Source organism: Larimichthys crocea, chromosome I (genome assembly GCF_000972845.2).
Source record: "Larimichthys crocea isolate SSNF chromosome I, L_crocea_2.0, whole genome shotgun sequence".
In the NCBI taxonomy this organism is placed as follows: domain Eukaryota; kingdom Metazoa; phylum Chordata; class Actinopteri; family Sciaenidae; genus Larimichthys; species Larimichthys crocea.
Window position 1 is genome coordinate 20,516,868 of NC_040011.1, and position 15,941 is coordinate 20,532,808.

Below are 15,941 nucleotides of genomic sequence, written 5' to 3' on the forward strand. Positions count from 1 at the left end.
TCAAGGATTTTTCTCGAAATGCCATCTTCAATGATCCATCAGACGCAATGTCCACAAGGCTGTCTGTCTCTCTTGCAGACAACTTTGAACTGACGAGCTCAGTTCGAGCTCAGTTTGTCTCCAAAGGGATTTCTGATCCACTCCAAGTCCACGTCCAATTCTGGGAAGTATCTTTCCAAATGCGTGTGAAGGCCACGCAGGTGCTCCTTAAAAGCAGCGATGGTATCATTGCCCAGGACCTCGTCAGCTGTGAGGAGAAAGTCGGCCAAAGTAGGGAAATTGTCAAATTCTAGGCGATCGAGGCGAGTGCACCACAAATCCATCTTAATGCGTGCTGCTTTAATTTTGTCCTGCACTGTAAAGATCGTGACTGTTTCCCCTTGAAGTGCTAAATTAAGTGAGTTGAGGAAGCTGAAAATATCAGCAAGGTATGACAACGTTGCAAGCCATTGGAAGTCATGCATTCTGTCATAAAGTTCATCAGTCTGATGCATGAATAGTTTAACCTCGTCGCGCAGCTCAAAAAGACGGGTCAGAACTTTGCCACGAGACAGCCAACGAACTTCTGTGTGGAAAAGAAGTTTCGTGTGTTCGCTGCCCATCTCATCGCACAGAACCTTAAAAATGCGTGTGTTCAGCGATTTGCCCTTAATCATGTTGACAATTTTAACAGCCTCGTCCAAGACCGTTTTTAGACAGTGTGGCATTTTCTTCACTGCCAGCTGCTCTCGGTGGATACAACAGTGCGTTGCTGTGGCCAATGGGGCGACTGCGCGTACGCGCGTAACCAGGCCTTTGTGTTTTGCGGTCATCGCAGTTGCCCCGTCAGTGCAAATACCGACACACCTATTCCAATCAAGGCCACTCTGGCCAATGAAGGTATTTAGAGAATCAAAAATCGCCTCTCCTGTTGTGTTTGTCGGGAGAGAATGACAAAAAAGAAAATCATCATGTACAGCGCCATTATATATATATCTCCCGTAGCACAAAAGGTTTGCCTCACTGCCAATGTCCGTGGACTCGTCCAGCTGTAGTGAAAACATCGAGCTCTGCTGGAGGCGTGATATCAGCTGATTTTGGACATTTTCGGCCATGGCTAATACGCGCCGCTGAACAGTGTCATTGGACAGAGGTATTTTGTCAAGTTCATTACTTGCATTGTCTCCCAGCATTATATTTGCCATTATTTTCGCAGACGGCTTAACTAAAGTCTCGCCTATTGAGTAAGGTTTGCCAGCTTTTGCGATCAATTGAGAGACTCTGAAGGAGGCTTCTGTAGCCTTTGCATTTTCTCCAGGGACAAAATACTGTGCGGCGTCCTTTTGCATGTGAGACTTTAGTTCCTCGCATTTCCTCTCAAAAAATGCCAACGGTTTGCTAATGTAATCTTTGTGCTTTGTCTCTAAGTGCCGCTTCAGTTTAGCTGGCTTCATTGCTTCATTGGCCAAGATATCGTAGCACAGGACACAGTGTGGATTCGGATCCTCAGAATCTCCAGTCCAGAAAAATCCGAATTTTAAGTATTCATCATGGTATTTCCTTTTAACTTTTGCAGACGACTTCCCAGCATGTTGAGTTTTTTTTGGTGGAGCTGGGCCTACCTCTTGTTGCAGGCAGTGTTGTGATTGGGACTCGTTGCTAGCATCTCCCGACTCCTTTCTTTGCATGTCGGTATCATCATTTGCCTTTCTTTTAACTGACCCCGTCTTCAGCCACCTATCCATCATTGTTTCCCATCCTCTCCGTGCCTTGTTTTAGTTAAAGTTCACAGCTTTTGCTGCTCTTTTCCTTGCTTTCTTTTCCTTACTTACTGACGTGACAGCGGAATGATTTTGTCTATAGGAGACGCCGTGGTTGCTTAGGCAACAATTTGGGCACTGCTAATTCAGATTTATCTTCATATATCCATTATACATATTTTAAAAAAAATATTTGTCTGCATTTTTGTTCAGAGAACAAATTCGCTTTACACTTCAAATAATGTTAGGTAGGACTCCACAAACTTGTGTGGGAAATTCGAATATTTTAAGAGATCCCCTCACGAACCACTTGAGGTCACGGACCACACTTTGAGTAACACTGGTCTAGTTGGACCGAGCTCTATTGTCTCTGTACAAATTGAGGGCATTTATGCCAAAGCTTTGCTTGATAGCGGGTCCCAAGTTACCCTGCTGTACCGCTCCTTTTATGACAAGTATCTGAAGCACCTACCTTTAACCCCTATCGAGTGCCTGGAGACATAGTTGGAGTAGCTGAGACCATAGAAACACTTGTGCTTGTGTGTCCAGATCCGGCCATGAAAGATGAGGTTTCCATTGTGGTTGGCACAAACACCTCTACAGTTTGGAGACTATTCCATTCCTGCAAAGCACAAAACGAAGACAATTTCCTACATGCCCTCTCTGTTCATCCGGTAATAAAAGAGGCTTATGCGAAGTTTCAGGAAACACCAGATGACACAGCTGACCCAAAAAGAGGAACAGTCTGGTTCAATCGAGACAAACCGTTTGTGTTGCTACCAGGTGGGGTTGCAAAAGTTGTAGGCATTCCAAAGTTTCCTGGCAGTCCTTCTGGTCAAGCTATTCTCATAGACCGTCCAGAGGATGGTTTCTTCCCTGAAGAACTTCTGGTGATGCCGGTGGTTGAAAAACCAGATGCTGTCCATTGTCGTCGCATCACAGTCACTCTGAGAAATGTGTCAAATCATCAGGTGACATTGAAACGTAACATGCAAATTGCTCACCTGTATCCGGTGGATGTAATAAATTCAGTCCCTGAAAAGGAAGCGTCCAAGCCGCCCACATCTCAACTGTCTCCCTCCTCTTTTAACTTTGCTGATTCTCCTGTGCCTCCTGAGTGGAAGGAGAGGCTGTGTCAAAAAATAATGGAGAGGAGTTTGATGTGGGTTGTGCAAAGAGCACACAACACAGCATTCGAGTGACAGATGACAAACCATTCAGAGAACGCTACAGACGCTTACCTCCCAGTGATTTGGAAGATGTGAGGAAACACCTGAATGATCTGTAGGAAGCTGGAATCATTTCAGAATCCAGAAGCCCCTATGTGTCCCCTGTCATTGTGGTTCGCAAGAAAAATGGAACCATACGAATGTGTGTGGACTATAGGACGTTAAACAGGAGGACAATTCCTGATCAATACACAGTCCCTCGTGTGGAGGATGCACTGACCTGCCTGAGTGGTAGCAAATGGTTCAGCGTGCTTGATCTCAGAAACGGCTACTATCAGATCCCTTTAAGTGCTGCTGACAAAGAAAAGACAGCCTTCACCTGTCCAGCAGGATTCCCTCCCAGGATTGTTGAAAGGACTGTTGGTGATATGAACCTACTGGAAGTGCTGGTGTACCTCGATGATGTGATCGTTTTTGGGAGAACCTTGGAGGAACATGAGCAGCGCCTTCTTAAAGTGCTCGACAGATTGAAGGAGGAAGGACTAAAATTATCCTTGGATAAATGTCAGTTCTGCTGCCCCTCTGTAACCTATTCTTGGTCATGTTGTTACTGGCAATGGCATTGCTACAGATCCTTCAAAGATTGAAGCTGTGAAATCGTGGCCACGCCCAGAGAACATCACTGCTCTTCGTTCTTTCCTTGGTTTCTGTGGCTATTACAGACGGTTTGTAAAAGATTTCTCCAAAGTCTGTTATCCACTCAGTCAGCTACTACAGGGCTGTATTGTGGCTGGAGGGCAAGGGAGAAAGACTAGAGTCAAAAAGGATGCCAAAGAGAAAGGAAACTCAACGTATGAATTCAGTCTGAAATATCACCCTGGAAAACAGAACATTGATGCAGATGCATTGTCACAGCAATGTTTCTGGTGAGGAGACATCCATGCCTGCCTCCGCCGTCCAAGCTGTCTGTCATATGTCATCAGTCCGACTACCGCATGACCACCGTTGCAGAGCTGTTGATCTCCTGGGCTCATCCAAACATGCAGTACCTAGAGCCTATTGTAACTTGTCTTCTTTGAGCACACAGCCATTGCCCAAAATGACTTCAGCAGAAATCTCACATTCTCAGCAGATAGATTCATGCATTGGAGAAGTGTGGCATGCTGTTGTTCAAAACTCTGCTGACCGGGCTAACAAAGGAAAACATCCTGATGTGTCATTGTTGCTAAAAGAGTGGGAAAAATTAAAGGTCAAAGACACTGTATTGTACCGAATAAGTAGGCCACCTAACAAACCAATTCGCCAGCAACTGTTACTTCCACAAGAGTTCAGAGAGACTGTTCTCAAATCCTTGCATGACCAGTCGGGCCACCTCGGGTTTGACAAGACCTATGGCCTGATACGAGAGAGATTTTACTGGCCTCGTATGAAAACACATGTGGAAAAGTACTGTAAAAATGTTCCCAGGTGTATTCAGAGGAAAACGCTGCCTAAAAGAGTAGCAGAGTTGTCACATCTTAACAGTGAGGGACCCATGGATCTCATCTGTATGGATTTTCTGACGATTGAGCCTGACTCCAGAAATGTGTAGTCACAGATCACTACACACGCTATGCACAAGCGTTTGCAACTAAGGATCAAAAGGCATCAACAGTCGCTAAGGTCATGTGGGAACAGTATTTTGTCCACTATGGTCTACCAAAATGAGTGCACTCGGATCAAGGCCGGGATTTTGAGAGTCGGCTCATTCATGAACTGTTGAGTATGCTTGGCATAAAGAAATCAAGAATGACACCCTACCACCCTCAGGGCGATCCACAGCCTGAGCGGTTCAATAGAACTCTTCTCGACATGCTAGGTACTCTTAATGTGCAGGACAAAAGTAAATGGAGTAGACACATCAGTCATCTTGTACATGCGTACAATTGCATGTTGAATGAGTCAACGGGCCACTCGCCATATTATCTAATGTTCGGCCGAGAAGCCAGGCTGCCAGTAGATGTTGCATTTGGAGTCTCAAGTGATGGTACCTCCACCAAATCCTATTTGAGGTATGTTAAAAACATGAAACGAGAGCTACAAGCTGCCTACCAGCTGGCTGAGAGTATGGCAAACAAAAAAAATGAAGGAAACAAGCAACGCTATGATCAGAGAGTTCGTTTCTGTCCATTAGTCTCTGGTGACAGGGTTTTGATCCGAAACCTTGGGCTACAAGGAAAACACAAGCTAGCTGACCGCTGGAAAGCTACTCCATATGTTGTGGAGAGTCAACTACCTGGTTTACCTGTCTTCAAGTTGAAGTTAGAGAATGGACAGGGCCCTGACAAAGTACTGCACCGAAATCACATTCTGCCCATTGGACAGGAGGTACAAATGAAGCTCGAAACGAACAAAGATGCGCTCAAACCTAAAAGGAGAGCCAGCAAACGGCTCAAAACAAAGAGAACTGAAAACTGTAGTATTTCTGGTTTACCAGCTCCTGAGCATGATGACAAGATGAAGTCTCCGTCTGACTCAGAAGATGATGAAATGGGTGTATGGTATGATTATCATTCACCACCAGAGACAAAGGAACCAGAACCTCAGAGAATTAATCAATCAGAACCTTTCAGTCTGAACTTGGATCTAGCTATACCTACAAGTAACTCAGAGATGGAAGAGGCTACAGCTGAGGAGCCTGCAGCAGCTGCTGAGGATGAACTTTTACAAAATGAGACTGCTGAAAGGACTGTTGAAGCCGAGAGAGACACTGAGACACAAATGATAGGTGAAACAACTGAGAGTCAAGACAGTATAGCAGAGACCTCAGGCGGGACAAAACGACCTGAGAGACTAAGAAGGGTCCCCACCAGACTAACCTATGACTCGTTAGGGAGCCCAACGTCTGTTGCAGTTAGTACCCGTACTGCCTCCCTAGTTAGGGTTTATGACACAAAAGATGGTTTATCCTTATCTCCTCTTAAGAGATACAAAAGCACTTTTTATAAGTGGATAGGTTAAAAGAAGAATGTGTATTCATTTCATAACATGATGATGTGATTTATATTATACGTGTCATGAGGACATGACCATTTTGGTGGGGGGAGAGTGTAGTGCCCTGCTACAAATGATAACGTTTTGTTCTTTGTAAACGTGTTTCAAGTTGCTGCTGTTGTTAAGTAAGCTTCACTTATATGGAGAAAGTTGTATTTTTACTTTATTTAATCTGTTATTAGCAAATCCGTGCCTGTCAAAGATGAGGGTCACCTACCTATCGGATTTTGAGAAGGGGGTGGGACTAACAAAACGAGAGGGAAACGCTAAGGTTAGTAACAAGAGACACGAGGGGAGGAAAAAATAGCAACGCGACGAAAGAGTTAGTTGTGTTAAGTTACAGATGTTGTGGAAACTTAAAACCGGAGTTAGCTTAGTCCCCGCTAGCTGGAAGGAAAAGGAGTGTGTGTGGGAGAATAATATGCGCCGAGTTTTCTGAGTGAGTATGGACATTACGTGAACTAATGACAGTATGAACAGTGTATGGGAATGAATAGTGAGTTTATTAGTGTTGTGAATTTCTACATAGTGTGCCTCAAGCCTACACGCCGCCCGCCTGCCTGCCGCCACGCATGCTGCTGCTGTAGAGGGTGCTCAGGACTTCGCTGTCGCTATGGGAACCTGCTGATGCACGGACGTGTCGTCAGGACCAGTTTCTTCATCTCACATCACTTTTCATCATTGAACAGACGGTTTGATAACAACTGACTAGCTGTGTTTCTGAATCTCCAAGGATCAGTGAGTACTGAGGAACACGTTTTCACAAGGATTCAATTGAGCTCCAACATGCACGCCAACACATGGTACCATAACTGAGTTTACTAAACCCTGGGTATTATTATTTTAATTTTATTTGACTTAAAGGGTGATTGCGTTTTTTTGTTAATAAACACCCATGTTGTTGCACAGTATATTTGCAGTCGAAATGTTTATTTATGCTTGATGAATGTGGTGTTGGTAGGGCTATGGTGTGTTACAGGTATGCATGGGAGGTTGTAAGCTCACATAAACAATATAGCTATAAAATCAGCTAACCAGGCCTCTCTGCACTCTAGGCAGGGTCGTATGCTCTAGTTAAAGTAGATATATCCCAATTTCATTATTTTAGTAGACTCCCTCCAATCCGCCTCCCATGCATGAGGTGTTAACAGGTCAAAAGGGGTTCACCATGATTATTCTGTAGCAAAATTGGAGTTGAGTGGGAGGGCTACATAAAGGTTTTCTTTAGGATATGAGTGTGTACTATGTATGTGTCAGGGAGAAAGAGGGAAACCTGTCACATTCCGCTTCACCATGGCCCAGGAGTCTTGGCTGTATGCCTCCATTTTAGTACTCAAGATCCTTCTAGAAATTGCCCCTGATCTCTGTGTTAAATAATGCATCAACAATTTTTTTTGTAATGTAAAAAAGCTGGCTTTTAGCAGTGTTAGTGGGACAGTAATGCCACCTGACAATCGCTCCCCAAAGTCTTGACTGTGGTCTGCAGGAAAAGAGCCAGACTCCTTGTGATTGACAAGGACAAAAAAGAGTAGTCCCACTTCTGTTTTTGAATTGTCAACCGCAGCCATGGGATTTGAGAGCAGAGGATGAAACCGTGACTTTGACTACAAGAAGTAAAGGACTTAAGCATGACAAGTGTGATTACAATATTGAGGAAAGTCATTTAGGGCGCCAAGGTAAGAGACAGTTTCAATAGGACACTCAATTATTTATAACATTGGGGAGAGTGGGTACTTTCAAGGCCAAACAGCTTACAGCCGCTTCAAGGAAGTTGTATTCTCAGATACTTCAGCAACAAAATCTCCACTATTTACAGTTACAATAAAATTATTTCATGGAAGTGGTATGCTACCCAGACCACAGCTATTTGACATGTCACGTCACTGACAGACTGCCATGTTGATTTTGAGCATTATGTCATAGAAGTAACTAATCAATAAAAATTAGGCAGTGATGCAGGCTTAATACGAAACCTATGGACTCTTCTCAATAGCAGGGAGATGTACTTAGTTTTACCCAACATATCAGCTCTAAAATCCAACACATTTTCACCCTGTGTGTTTAATTCAGTAGCTGCTAGAGAGGTGAATACATACATTGCTGCTTCCATTCTTAGCTCTATGATGAGCTCTATAGATCCTATGATCATTATGCTTCATTTAACTAGTTAGAAAATCAAGCATCTTGGGTGGAATGTTCAGTATGGAAATGTGGGACCTGTAGTGTATTCAGGATACACATATCCACACTGTAAACCAAAATGTTGTTCTAATCAAATTGCATACATACAAGCATGTATATTTTAGTGTGAGTATTTTAGTGTAGTGTATGCCTTAATATTCCCTGATGACCTGTTTCACTTTGACTTATGTTGAGAAGTGCAGAGGTGCATGTAGATCATTTAACAGCTGTAGGAATCTAAAGCACATCAAGCCGTCCTGCCTGGATTTTCACAATGTGCTAGCCCATATTGTGGATGAGGTCTGTATCAGAACCGTCCCTGGAGAAAAAGAGTCCATGGCTCTTGGCTCGTCCGTTTGCCTTCATGGTCCAGAGGAGTTCAATATTTTAGGAACTGCTGTATTATTTATTAAGAAATGTAAAATACCAACTTTCACCAACTCAGTGAAATGTTTCAACATCTACAAGAGTGTCACGAAATTTTGTACATGATTCCCAGAACTATCATGATTTTGGTGATCCTTTTCATGAGGTCATAGTTTTAATTGTCTTTAATTTATGACCTGCAAAAAAGTGCCTGAATACTTTGTGTAGTGCTAATTTGTAGTTAGCATGTTTTATCATTCTTTATCTGTTTAAAAATTAAACAAAAACATAATGGAGTTTAAAAGTTACAATTTATTTTTCATTCAATCACTGATCTTTGCCGAGATGACAACATCAGGTTATTGAGTTCACTCAGACTTTTATGTGCAATAAACACATACTTCCAAAAGTGTTTTCTCTTCAACTAAGTTAAGCAGCAGAAAGCACTTCAACACGGTGGAAGTTCTGTAGTTAATTCATGCTACTTTATACTTCGACACCTCTCCATTTCAAATTTCTTGTACCTCATTGATTTAACATCTGTAGCTGTAACTTTGATTTTATAATATATATTCTGCAGTATGGGAAGTTATTGGTCCATACTCTACACTTACCACTGCCTTATAGAGATCTTGCAAAATGTAGTTGCTTTAAGTGAAAGACTGAACTGAAAAATACTCAACTCATGTGGTAAAGGTAAAGGTTTTGTTAGGTTTAGGGAAACATCATGGTTTGGGTTCAGATGTCTATGTTGTTAAATTAGTAAACCTTCATCATCATGGTTATAATAACAACAACAAATATAATAATATATAATATAATAACTGCTGAAACAGCTGATGCTCGTTTCATATATGCAAAGCTATGCTGGAATTTAGTTTTGGTCACCAAGCTTTAAACGTGTTCTGCAATAAAAAAATAACAGCCTAAAAAAGTCTTATAGAATTTATATTTATCACGTTGTTCCAAATAATATGCAAAATGATGTGTGTGGAAAGACAAATATTTTCTGAATAAACACTTTTAGAGAGATGATTCTACACAGTGACTACTTTTGCTTTGTAAAGTATTTTCACATTCTGGTATTTTCTGCCTTTCAGATGTGTGATGAGACAAAAAAATAAAAAAATAAATATATAAATACCCATACATAAATTGAAAAAAAATGATTATGCAGAAAGTCATGCCTCTTTTATTGTTTTTACTATTATTGTATAACTGCTGCGAAACACAAATATGAGATGAAGCTGATATCAGACTTACCATGATTGCCTCCAAGGACACATGCAGGCACAGACTGGTAATTGGAAACACCAGGTCAATTCCAAAATAAAAAGGGTGACTCAACACAGAGCAGCTACAGTCAGAACTGCTTTTAACCTGATGGTATGGTCGGTTGCAGGCATGTTCACACCAACACAACATTCAGTCAGTGCGTGGAGTCTGTGTGGTAAAGTGTGGAAGGAGGAAAAACTGGACAACGCAGGAGGAAGAGAAAAAGGTGGAGCTGAGAGGAAGCACGCTGAAAGTAGAAAGGAGGAAAGTGACGCTAAATGCTGCAAAATTAAAGATATCTTCAAGAAGACATGATGAAACTCTGCTAGCAGGGCCCCCTCAGCACTTCATGATACCACAACCACCATTCCAAAGTTGATTTTATATTTGAATTATTTCAGAGCTACAGACCCTGAATGGTCATCGTGGGAATTTTTTTGCGTCATAAAACTAAAAGATATGGTAAAAAAAAAATTCGACAAAATGGGCACAGTGTACGTGGTCTGTTGCGGAGGGGTGGAGATCGGCCTGGACTGATGTTAAATTCCCAGACTGAAATATTTTCCCAGTCTGGCCCTGGATGCATGACTTCTCTGTCCCTCCCGCACAGATACACATGAGCTTACACACACACACACACACACACACACACACACACACACACACACACACACACATTTAAGTACACTGAAGCCATGCTCAGTGGACTGCAAATGCAGTATGAGCGGATGTGAAAAGTATCACTGGTGTAGTCACATACTTTTACAAAGAGAAGCATCGTGGACAGACATCCATACCAGATGCCGTGTGTGCCCTGGGCTCAGAGGCATCACTGCGAGAGGGAAAAGCTAGTGCGGGGAAATAAGCACCTGTCATGTGCCAACTGAAGTGTTAAGTGCACAAATTGTGGAGGCGAGGGTGATGTTTCCGCAGGGGTGACAGCTCTGGGTCTGGGTGCCATGTCAGGCCCTGGCATATCATGGGGAGCCCCCCTCCCCCTTCCCTCCAGCCCACCCCTAGCCCCGCCACTTGCCGAGGGGCACAATGGCAACTATTATTTACTGGATGTCTGCCTCATTTCCTCATATTCATCGTGGCTGGCCATCACAGGGCCACAGGGGTGTGTTGCCCCCCCTTGTGTCATCGCTGAGGGGCAGCAGTGGCAAAATCATCTCTGGCGAGCATTTAGATCATTTATTCAGAGCACTGGGTGTCAGCCGCAAACCAAATTGCCCACATTTGTGTGCTGGGGTCCTCTCCTTGCGCCTCTCCCTTCAGGTTGGGCATGAATGCGAGCCGTGGAAGGTGCACAAAGCCGGATGTCAGAGAGCCTCTTCACAAACTAACACTAATGCCACATGAAGGTCTTTCTGTGAACAGTGTGAAAGTGCGAAATGTATGATAAATTGAGCATGCCAGGGGGCCTTTATGGCTGTGAAGTGCTGTGGCTAGTCACAGGCATTGTTGTGACTATGGCTATTTAGGATCATGGGAGTTGACAGTGCTTTAGTGGCAGCCATAGAAGGCAGATTTATATGGGTTTTGTGCACCAATGAGCAGCCGTAACAGTGTGAAAGAAAAACATAAAGTTTTTAAAACATTTCTGAATTCAACACAACTTCAAGAACATGATAATGACCAGTAACCCAGGCTGATGCTATTTGCTAAAAAAAAAAAAAAAATCATCTGAAAACCTGTTGTCAAAGTGTGAGCATCAGAGATTCAGAGACGGATAGCTGAAGAGATAGAGAGAAGGCAGATCATCTTTTTTTGGGTTAACAATTTCCTGATGTTGCAATAGTAGTACATGACCCCAAACTGCTCAGAAGTCCACAAACATCTGCAGGGTCAATGAGAAACATGTGAGCCAGTACAGGACAAGCACTCTTACATTTGTCTTTGCCTTTGCTGCCACCCACAGTACAAACTCCACCTGAGCTCAGAGCCACAGCACAGTGCATGAAATATTCCCAAGTCTGTTTACTATAAAGACCGCTGTGATTAGTTCCTAATGAAGCATACAGTAGACGCTTCTTGGTACTTCTTCATTCACTTCTTCAATGACACACTGCTTAATGTTATACCTCCCAACTTTGTTTCACATGTGCGCTTAACGGTTGTCTCTTTGCTGCCATCTGTGTGGAACAGTTTCTGAAACACCATCTCTCATAGCTTACCTCTTTTTAGAAATAATGTGGTCCAATGAAAACTGTTAACAAAAACATCATAAAATAACAACAAACATAATAAAGAAAATACCACATGATAAAATAAATAAACACACACACACACACACACACACACACACACACACACAAATACTCTATACGAGTATAAGACAGTACACTTTATCACATTGTCACATCATTTTTTCATGACAAGAGGTAAAAATATTTATTTCCAACTTCATGGGCAACAGTGTACATGCTCTAGTAATTTCAAAATACTTTATTTTGAGGCCGGATTTTGGTACCATGTTGGACCCTGCCAGAGAATCTCAAGCAGAGGTCAGTCCAAAGACTTCAAGTTTAACAGGTTAATTGGTGACTCTAAATTGTCCGTAGGTGTGAATGTGAGCGTGAATGGTTGTTTGTCGCCATGTTCCCTGTGATGAACTGGACTTACCCTGTCCAAAGTCAGCTGATAGCCTTGCACCTCAGTGATGTGTGTAATTTTCTCTCCTTCTCCCAGAATTTCAATAACACTCAGCATTCTGTCTATTTTTGTTACATTACGTAGATGTGCATTATCTGAAAGATATGAGTCAAATGATTGTTTTAAAGTTTTTCTGTAATACTCTAGGAATACATCATTTTCATGACAAACACTCAGTACACAGTACACATACAGTTCTCTTCTGAGAGCTCTTAGAATTATGATGTCATGATATTAGGATTCTATACCGTCTATTCTCTACATGACAGGTGACATTTAAGTGGTTTTGAGGAGATTCAGTCAAAGTCAGCATCCTGTCTCATACATTCAGATGAATCTAAAAAGGTTTTGGAGAGGCATGGTTATACATTTAAGAGCAACCTGGATAACGGCATGTATGGCAAAGTTGTGAGTGCACACTCAATCCAACTGAAGAGAACTGTTGCCATCAAGATTGTAGAGAAAAAAAAGGTCAGCTTGGCTTACTCACAAAAGTTTCTGTCTCGGGAAACGAAGATCTTGAGGATTTTGAAGCATCCAACATTGTCAAGACTCATGGATCTTTGATCCCATGCAAGCACGGTAATAACTATTTATGTTTTTTTCCTTTGCGTTTTAATAGTTAGGGATAGCCAGCATCAGTTACTGTACAAAAACGGCAAGGTTGCTCACCTACAGTATTTATTATTTTACTTAAATATCGATGACTTCTTAAGGATCCTTTCTATTTTAACAAGAGAAGTATCAAGTACAAAGAAAAATTAATTATCATCAAGTTATAAATAAAACAAGAAATTGAAATACATATAAAGGAGGAATAGTAGCAAACAAGTTAGTTAGTTGGATGTGAACAGATGATATGCTCACACAATTTTACAAAATTCTTTAGTAATATTTGTCAAAAACTGAACATCACTTCTCGTTAAAGTCACATTAAAACACACAACATGTTTTGCTGCAATCAGTTATGATCCATCCATCATGGAGTCAATGTCTTTAAATCATGAATTCATGAAAATAAATCACATCAAAAGGAGTTCATTAAACGTCAGATCATAAGATTCTGATCTGTTCATGGGTTTTGAAGCAATTTAGGTGATTGTTGTCTGTACAATGTGAACAGTACCTGCTACGTAGCACACACACATGTACACAGCAGGATTTTTCATGGTGCAGATTTAGACAAGTTTGAACTTGATCCCCCCTTGAAGCATGTATGGCATCTGGCTTAAATCTAGTATCTGGTAAAACTTGATGAGCTGAACTTAGGGGCCATCTCAAAAATGCGTGCAAAATGACCAAGAGAGCATTTCAGATTTTTGTCAATAGGTTTCCTTTTTCAATGCTGGGAGCATTTTCCCACAAATGTCTATTTGGGCAAATGTGTGCACTGTACCAGAACTAAAATGCAACCAGTTAATCTGATCTGATAAAATAAAAGCACTGCTTTTCCATGTATGCAACATCTGTATATCAACAGATAACATTTAAACTATTTCTGACCTTTAATTTAATCTAATATTTATCCTGAGTTGCTTTAGCATGTGTTCTATTTACCACGTACAGCACTTTGTGTTGTGGTTTCCACAATCATTGAAAATCATTGCACATTCTGCTGTACATTCACATGTATCTCTGCACTTTTGTGTCTCCAGGTCTTTATGGTGATGGAGCTTTGTATAAATGGAGACCTCTCAAAGCATATCAACGTCAGAGGGCCCTTACCTGGCCATTTAAGCTGCAGGTTTTTCTCGCAGCTGTGCATGGCAGTCGAGTACCTTCACAACAATGACCTGGCCAAGGCAGAACAGAGAATTAATGTGAAAAACCTGCTGCTGGACAAATACAACAATATCAAATTGTGTGACTTTGGGTTCAGCAAGATGCTCACTTACAGAGATGGCCAGATGGTGCTGAGTGAAACCTACTGTGGCACCTCATCCTATGCTGCACCTGAGGTTTTAAGAAGTTTGCCATACAACCCCAAAATATCTGATGTGTGGAGCATGGGTGTTGTGCTGAATATGATGCTCTATGCATCAATGCCGTATGATTCCACCAACATTAGGAAGATGATCGACATTCAAATGCAACATAATATCAGCTTCCCAAACACTCCATCCGTTTCATCTGAGGCAAAGGACCTGATCCGAAGCATTCTAAACCCTGATATAGAGCAGAGGATTACCATCAGCGATATATTAAATAATCCTTGGATGTTGCAAGAAGGCATAATGGAGGATGGTGATGAGGCCCCCACAGCAAAAGCTTGTTCTGAGCAGGAAGGATTTACAGGGGATGAGAAACTTTCACAACAAGATAATTCAGATCCAGGTGAAGGTCCATCAACTGCTGCCTCAAGTTTCCCACGTCAAAATTAGAAGCCGAAAAGAATGTAAATTCAAACAATAAACCATCTGCAAAGTGTTGAAGTTTCTGTGTGTGTGAAACCTCTCCCACTCTCTCTCATTTGACACCCACCCACTACCTATATGTATTCACAGAACTGTTTGCGTTTTGATAATGCATGCTTGTCTCAAGATCTGTATGTTTACAGATGGTGAGAGTGAGAGAGAGAAGAGAGAGAAAGATAGAGAGAGAAGGTTTGAGTAGAGTTTTCAGGAAAGGGAGATGTGACATCTTCAAACAATACCTTGACTTAAACCAGCTTAGTGCGGTCTCTGTGCTATGATGTAATGATCTAAATCCTGACTGAAAATCCTCAAATAAACTGTTCTTACGGAGAAAGTCACACAGCTGATTAGCTACAGCTTTCTCAAGTATCTCAGACAGAAAGGGAAGGTTTGATATCGGTCTGTAGTTGGCTAAGACCTCTGGATCTAGAGTGGGCTTTTTAAGAAGAGGTTTAATTACAGCTACCTTAAAGGACTGTGGTACATATCCTGATAATAAAGACAGATTAATCATATCCAATAAAGATGACTACTAATGATGAAAACATCTTTGAGCAGCCTGGTTGGGATGGAGTCTAGAGACAGGTTGACGGCTTAGCTGCAGAATGATTAAAGTTATTTGATTAAGGTTGTGGGGGAAAAACAGTCTAAATACATAACAGGTTTTACAGCTGTTTCCAAACTTGCTGTATCGATGCAGATCAATGCCTGTTGAGGGCAAGGTGATGGATTTTGTCTCTAATAGTTATACTCTTATCATTAAGAGCTCATGAAGTCATTGCTACTTAGACCTAAAGGAAATGATGGTTCAGTAGAGCTGTGATTCTCTGTTAGCCTGGCTACAGTGCTGAAGAGAAACCTGGGGTTGTTTTTATTCTCCTCTATTAATGAAGAGAGTAGTAGGCTGCTCTGGCATTCGGAGAGCCTTCTGTATGTTTTGAGATTATCTTGTCAGACTAGATGAGATTCTTCTAGTTTAGTGGGCCTGCCATTTGCGTTCAGATTTACACGTCTTTGCTTTAATTTACGAGTCTGCTGGTTATACCATGGTGCTAGCTTCTTTGTTAATTGTCTTCTTTTTCAGGTGCAATAGGTCTAGAGTTGTCCGT